Here is an 8,300-nt window from a genome sequence, read left to right as displayed (position 1 = left end):
TTATTATTTAGTTATGCCAAACCAATTGGATGGATTTTATCAAAGATTTATATGATGCGTTGTCATCGATTTAGGCCTAAACTGTAACTGCCATCACCACGTAGGTACCAAGCCTGCTTATGTTACTGAGTATCTTTAATTATAATCCTAAATTATAAAATAAGTAAAATTTACTTTTTAAGCTGAACAACTTTTGCCGTTATATCTGATCTGTTTGTATTCCACGTCAAATAATGAAAAGGTCTTTAAAAATGTATATATTTATGAAGACCTTTTAATTATTGAAATTAATTCTAATATTCATGATTGACCTATTCATTGAAATTGATACAGCTTTGACGTTCATTATCTGCCCATCTTATTGGAGGTCGTTCGATACTTCTTTCACCTGTCCTAGACCAACACACGGTGGCGTATGCGAAGAGAAATACTCAGCAGTGGCAAAGCGCTGAAATGATGATAATGAGGAAGAGAATTTACCAAGTCATTTCACTCATAGCATCTCATTGCCCAACTTGTCGTGTAGATGGCCAATGACTTTGCAAATTTATTTCTCATTTTAAAATACATGTGAAATTTATATTTAACTTATTTAATATGGAATTGAAAATTGACCGTTCATTATGGGTTTGATAAATGCCAACCATAACCCTTTGTTTAACCCCGTTACACACATATCACCCGTAGCTATCACACGCGTGCAGAAGCGTCTCATAAATAATACTCGGGTGTATACACTGATTAATCTTGTGTGCAAGCCTACACTATGTGAACTACATAGGCTGTACGAGTATAGTGTTGAGTAGAGAGATGGTTTCAGGTTCTTTTTATTGGAATTCTATAGACAAAACTAGCTGCAACGAAAGCTACGTGATTTTATTTTTTATATATTTATAGTGTAGTTGCCAATGAGCATGCAGGTCGCCTGATGGTAAGCACTGTAGCTCATAGACAATGCTTTTGGCAAGTGGTTTGACTCGTGATAGCTAGCTAGCCTAATACTTTTGTTTTCTTCTTCAATATGCTCTTAATAGAACATTCTTCAGACATGTTCTTTGTCGACGCATAGCTCTGTCTCCATTTGTTAAAAACAATACTATTTGTCGTGGCTTGCTTTTCGAAGAACTCAATATATATTTTGTGTGTACTGGTAAAATAACAGCGGTAAGCAAATCATGAATAACCGGGATCATCGGCGCAAGATAAACACGCTTCAAATTCTTCGCCACAATTGTGTCAACCGGTAATCCGGATTTGGGAGCTGGCGAACCCGGTAATAAACCCTGTGCCGTACCCGTTCGATTAAACCACTAAATCAGACTGTCTTCTCTCACACATACAGGCTGCTTTTTATCTGTTAGTATATAAATAGGCTGGTTGAATTTTTATTTTATTTTGATGACCATTCGAATGAAGGCCCTTATTATTAGAAAAACCAGTGAAAAAATTACTGCCATTATGACAATGCTATCAGAGATACGACACAAATAAAATCACACATTTTGGATTCGTCCAAACGCTTCATACTAAATGACATTTTAACATGACGTCACAATTGAGTAATATCTTAGCGAAAAACGCTATTTGTTGAACAATTACTTCAATAATTGCATTTATGCTGTAAAAGTAGTTACAAAATTTTAGTTTTTTACGATGGTCGAGTTTATTTTTTAAAAGCTTTTATTTAACTCGACTTGTTTAATTTTTTATATATCTATTTTATCTAGAGATAAATATAATATTTGCAATTTTGTTGTTTTGCTTTTTTTGTTGTCGTCTAACCTAATGCAAATACAAAGTTTATTTTTTATACTGTTCAATCTGTTCAATCAGTTGTGAAGTTAATTCACAATAACTTCGTTTCTTAGGAAAGTATTTTTTTTACATGAAAAATACATACAGCGAAAAATTTGCTGGCTTTAAAAAGTCAACCTGTATAGGCGGTTAACTCGTGATTTTACGTGTCCCTGCCTCTATCTCCAGACGGAAATTGGCAAGAAAAGGCGTTAGATCTCAACTCAACCTTATTTATTTTATTTTCTCCTTGGACAGTGCGATTTGTAAATCGTTATTTTAGTGGCACATAAATTATTGTTGCGGCCATTAGAATATTAATAAGTGTTTTGTGTGCAGTAAAGCTTTTACAAGCGTTGAGGTAATAGATGATAATGGAACCACACTGGCTTTAAATTGTGGTTATGTAGTAAATAACGTTGAACAGGCTTCATTTGTTCTTATGAACCCTTTGTTGAATGGTTAATGTGTTAATGTAGGTACTGTTTTTGGAGATTATGATCGATTCACAGTTAATAAAATATAAAAAGGTTGGTTTTTTACGTATTGTTGTAATACTGATGTGACAAATTTTGATATAATTTATTTTATTTATATTATTGATTAATATTGTGTTTTTTAATTAATATTATACAATTATGCATGACATCATACTCATCATTTACTGTTATTTATAGTGTATATTTTTTAAACATGAAATGTTTATTATAATTTACAATGCCTAAATAGGTAAATGATTTTATAAATTTTTTATAAAAAATTTATAAAATATGTGGAATAAATGAATATTAACAGCACGAAGTCAGAACGAGGATGGTATAATCGATATAATACAGTTGCCGTCAGAATCGACTCCGCAACGACCGATGTTTAATCAACCACAGCATCAGCGCTGGACCATTGATGTCTCGTTAACAAGTGATCATTATCCCATTGTGATCGTTCGCAATGAATGAGACAATGATTAAATTTGGCTTCATTACGCCAACGGCCATTTTGAATTTCATTGTAAGCGTTTGTGACGTCATTGTGGGGTAAGGGCGTAAACCACACAAATCGAAATAAAAAAAATATATATATGACCAGTCAACGTTGACGTTAACTTTAACTTGCGCGCCTCCGACGTTTATATAAAATGGTGTGCGTATGTGGTCGTGGATAGTTTTTCTGCGCAGGTTAAAATTAACGTCAAATTTTACAGTTGCAACTGACCATAAGTTTTCAGTAAAGTTTATCATATACATCAATCACATCATAACTTAAATAAAGAATTTGAAAGGTTACTTTGTTTTTGTGCTATCCTTTAATTAAATTAGGTATATGCATCGGTGAATGATCACAGCATTTAATATCAATACATTATGTAACTATCGATATGAATGGCGCGGCGGCGCCATATCAGTACACATCAGTACTTTAATGAAAGCAATCACATAGTGGTTCTGGAATTAATTGACAACGGATTTAACTAGTATATCCGTTTTTGTGCTCATCTGTAAACGTCATGTTACTGATAAGTATTGATGTAATGAAAAATGTGTTGGAAATTTTGTTCATATGATATGGAGGAACTCAATGGCGCAGTGGCTAACGCGCTTGGTCTGTTATAGTAGCGGTTAAGACACTCTCATAATAGTCGGTCATTGGATGGGTGACCAGAATTATCTTGAGCTCCTCCGTGCTTCGGAAGGCACGTAAAGCCGTTGGTCCCGGTTGTATTTGAAATCATTAAAACCAGATGGGCCCGCGTGGTGGGCCATAGCCCAAACTCCTTATCCATCTGTAAGGAAGGCCAGTGCCCCAGCAGCTTTTCTCTCATTGACTCTCCTTTTCTTTTGTCATAATTTAATTGTTTAAGTATGCTTTTAATATCATTTATAAATAACTGTTTCTATCTATCATAGATACTGTTCTATGGTAAGCATGAATTCAAGTACAAGTAGCTAACTGTTTAATCTAGTTTAAAATTAGCAACTCAAAGGTAAATGAAATGCGGGTACTTTTTTATTCTGGTAGCATTTTGCTAATTACAGTACCTACAGCAGGTCATCCTTTTAGGATTTCGTTGCAAACAAGGATGTTCTTGTCCATATGTTACTTAAGTAGGTACATTATCTTTAAATATTATCGTGCGGAAAATATTTATCACTACCATTCTATAGACCCATGTGTATACATTTTTTTTATTATACAATTATAGATAGATAATTGAAAATTAATATTATATTTTGATAACGAATAATTGCAATAATAGATAGAAAATCTAACGCTTTAGATAAAAATAGATAGAAATTTAATGCCTAAATTGATGGCGTCATTTTATAAGGGAAATTCAAAGAAATCATAGGGTTATTTGGCTACGGAACCTTATTAATTGTCAGTTCTTCAACTTGCCCGGTTTTTCTAGATAAAATTACTACTGTGTAAGTAAATACAAAGTACACGACAGTTCCTTAATTAGAGATGCAGTGTCGCTCTACGTAGAGCTATAAAAGTACTGAAATGAGATTAAAGTAATATTCGTGGTAAAAGAATTGAAACACGAAGAAAAACTAGCGAAAAGGAATAGCGAAATATACATTATTTTTTGTGAATAATGTAGTTTTATGTAAAAATTTTAGTGTTATTTGATCTTGTTTCGATATCATATATTTTGACCGTTAAAACGTGTAGCTTGGCCGTTTCATTACTCTACAAGTAAGATAACGAATGCTTTATCTTATTTCTAGCAATCTATGTGACTGTAGCAAAATGGCCAAGCTACAAATTTTAACTAGAATGTAGAGTATGTGAAGTTAGGTCTGGTAAAGTTAGGGTGCATATATCAAGAATCTTGGCTCTACATGAGATCTGAGCACTTTTACGTATATTTTGACTAAAGTGTAGACTTCGTGACGGAAACTAGACTCGTCTTGGCAACATTTTTACATGAAAATGTTTTTGGTGGGATCAATCCTTACTGAGAAACATGCACGGCAGCAAAGCGCAATCAAGCAATAGACAACAACAAACTTCGTGGAAAAATAAACAACTTTGCATCGCGATACTCAATTTAACAGATAAAGTTCTTTCACAGACGCTTAACGGGTTGTCAAAGGGAAAATTGATATTCAATATTCATCGCGCCGCATCGTTATCGCGGGCAGGAATCCTTCCGGCGCGAGATGATCGCACAATGCCCACTGTGTACTACTTACAATAATAATAATATATTTATTTATAAAAATAATTTTTGATTACGGGTAAAAGCTACATCATATTTAGAAAAATATTAAATACTGCTAGATGATCAATATTTACTGAGAAACAAATGTTTCGTTCCCAACAACTCGCAATCAAATAAATACAAACTTGAAAAAAATACGTAACTTAATGTAGATAAGCGTCACGATACTAAATTTAACAGATAAATTTTATAGTAAGTTCAAAGTAAGTAGTTCAAGTATACTACACACAAACACATTTTTTTGACGACGTTGAGAAAAAAAAAACATGGCGATTGTTTTAAATTCAAATTCCAAATGGTAACGCGTCAGACGGACGATCTATTAGTAACTAGGTACTGAATCTACTACGAGGGGTGCGCGCTACAATATTCATCGCGCCCGCGTCGCCGTATCGTATCGCGGTCTCGGATCCTTCCGGCGCCAGATCATCGCACAAAGCCTACTTTCTGATAATGATTGCTACTATTTTTTATGGTCAATGAAAGGTATTGAAAAGGTGTTTTATCTTTTTTATTAAGTTGAGTACCGAAAATAAAAAAAAAAACATATGAAGTTCCATGTAAATGTACCACGGTCAATTTTAAGGTTACGCATATTACCCGAATCTGCTATTTAAAATTTATTTTGATCAAAAAAAATACGTACCTTTTATGTCAAAAATAGACTACTTTTGATATTAGTGGGTTATTAAGTCAACAAACAAGTTTGTATTTTACCTTAAATCATTTCGGAAAAATTGTAACTACTATAATTGTTTGAAAATACCAAAAATGTTGTTGTTTTTCTTCATAAAAACAAAACTGTCAATAAGGTTTGCCGTCAAATTTGATACAACATCAACTCATCCAAGAACTTAAACGGGCTGAGTTGGCTAGAGAGGTGCTCGATAGATTTGTGGGACGATCTCAATAATTCAATGGCTCGCTCTCAGTGCACGGCTTGCGTAGCACCTGAAACACAGACGTTCAATATAGATTAAATAACTGCAATGCGCTTGTTTTGGAGAACATTAGCTGTGTGCTAACTGCTTTGACTGTGTGTTATCTTCTTGTCTTCTGTGAATATAATTTGTTGTTAGGAATAAAAAATAAATATTTTATGACCTATCTTTTCCTAAATTTCACGCTTTTCATGAAAATATAAGTATTTATATCGGCCGGCAAGCGGCAGGTATTGCTTTAAATCGGTTGCATTAATTAAATTAATGTAGTAGAAATAAAATCTAGTCTGTTGCCTTGCTTGCAAGTTTTGTTGCCAAATTACGATTTGCCTCGTGGCAGCAAGCTGTAAACTCAAAATGTGTAAAACTAAGATGTACGTTTTAGTACCTTACCGTCTGACTGGATTAACAATTCACTACGTTCTAGGTTCGAGTCTGTTCTGTGAACTCTCTCATACATGTAACTCGTGTGAATTATGAATCCTATCGCCTGCGTCGCTTCTCAAGGCCCCGTCTTCCTTGTAAAACGATTAAATGCGTGTATAAGTTATATGTAGCTAGCATTCCGTCCCGGATTCGCTCGGGTAAAACTATAATAAATAAAAAAACTAAATGTTCCTCAGGAATTATATTATTTATTGAAAAAATCCGCATCAAAATGCGTTGCGTAGTTTTAAAGATCTAAGCATACATAGGGACAGACAAAAGGGACGCGACTTTGTAGTGATCATATCTTATTTAAATATATGTATATATTTGTTTTCTGGCTCACTCGAGCAGTTGTGCATTGAGTGTATTTATAATAAATAATTTAGAATTATAAATTTAATATTTGTATACAATTTAAGTGGGTAATAAGACTGACAGTTGTTTGTAAGTATGTATAGAATTAAAACAAGATTTACGTCGCTAAAAACCGGGCTAAAATACGGCGTGACGACACAAAGCCCGATTTAAATGAGGCTGAAATTATGCATGATACGAATTACTTACTCCCGTTTTACTGCCACTTGGGAACACATAATCTCCTCTGAAACAGCATTATACAATTTTCATAATAAGAAGATAGATAGATAGATGTTAAAGATGTTGTCTGTTACAACTTATTTTCCTTTAAACCGATAAAAAACAATTTCATGGTTTTGTTATACGTATCACACATGCTTTTAAACTAATTTTGAAAATAATATTGAAATGAAAATATTCTGGAATCGAGTGGGAAACGAACCGACGTCCTTGCCTAACCGAGGCAGACTTTCTTTTTCGGATTTTTTAAATCTCATTATCATTAAAAAATATATGACGAATGGACATAGTACTTAAGTTACCTATTTTTTCGTGGCGTGTAGTTCCGCCCTAGAATAGAACCACTCTACTGTTACATAATTTTTTTCCTGATTTGATTGAAAAATATATTACTTAGTTATGTTACATAATTTTTCTTTGTATATTTCCCCGGAAATAAAATAAATAAAGAAATGTTTTTTTTTTTCTTAAATTCGCTATCCAGAGCACTGTTGTGTGTAACTTGAGGTGTATCAACGGAGTGGTTTCCGCTATAGCCGTTTCAATTTTACGCAGCTTATATAAAAACTGTCTAATATAAGGGTGAGATTCAAATCCAGGACTATTCAATCACAGACGAACCTCTATCTCAATTGATCCTTACAGCTTTAACTGATGGATGAACTACATACGCCAAATGTCAGCATTATGGGTCAAGTACATTTGAGAGATTTAGGATTGGTGATAGATTTCTTCTTTATTTTATATGTAAAAGTCGTTTTGGGTACAGTGTAATCTTCAAGTCAAGTTGACTTTTGAGTCTCGATTTGTTGGGAATAAAGGCGATAATGGGCCGCATTGGGCCCGCGTGGTGGGTCATGGTCCATACTCCTTATCCATTCATTAGGAATGCCCCAGCAGTGGGGTGTTTAAATGGCTATTAATTATGATGATAACGGCGTTGATAATGAAAGGTAATGCACTGAATTTATAGGTACATAACAGTAAGAAGAAAATAAGCACTGTTTCTCTCTTTCAAAAGCTGTTAGATGTTATTTGACTCCTTTTCAAAAAGAAACCCCAAGTCATTAATTACAATTTAATTCCCTTCCTAATGACTTTTTTAGACTTTAATTTTGCCTCGAACAGAGCCCTGTGTACACGACAACAATAGGCCCATTGTGCGAACGCTCCGAAAAGAAATTAAATTTGTGTTATTTGGCCATTTTAATTAGGCGAATGATCAAAATTTCGAATAAATTGTGAGCAAAACAAAACGTTATTTTCTTAATCGCCCGGAAATGATGGTGTTTTCGTTTGGTTGTATTTTGCGA

This window comes from Plodia interpunctella, chromosome 9, assembly GCF_027563975.2.
Source record: "Plodia interpunctella isolate USDA-ARS_2022_Savannah chromosome 9, ilPloInte3.2, whole genome shotgun sequence".
Classification (NCBI taxonomy): Eukaryota; Metazoa; Arthropoda; class Insecta; order Lepidoptera; family Pyralidae; genus Plodia; species Plodia interpunctella.
This window is presented reverse-complemented; position numbering follows the sequence as displayed.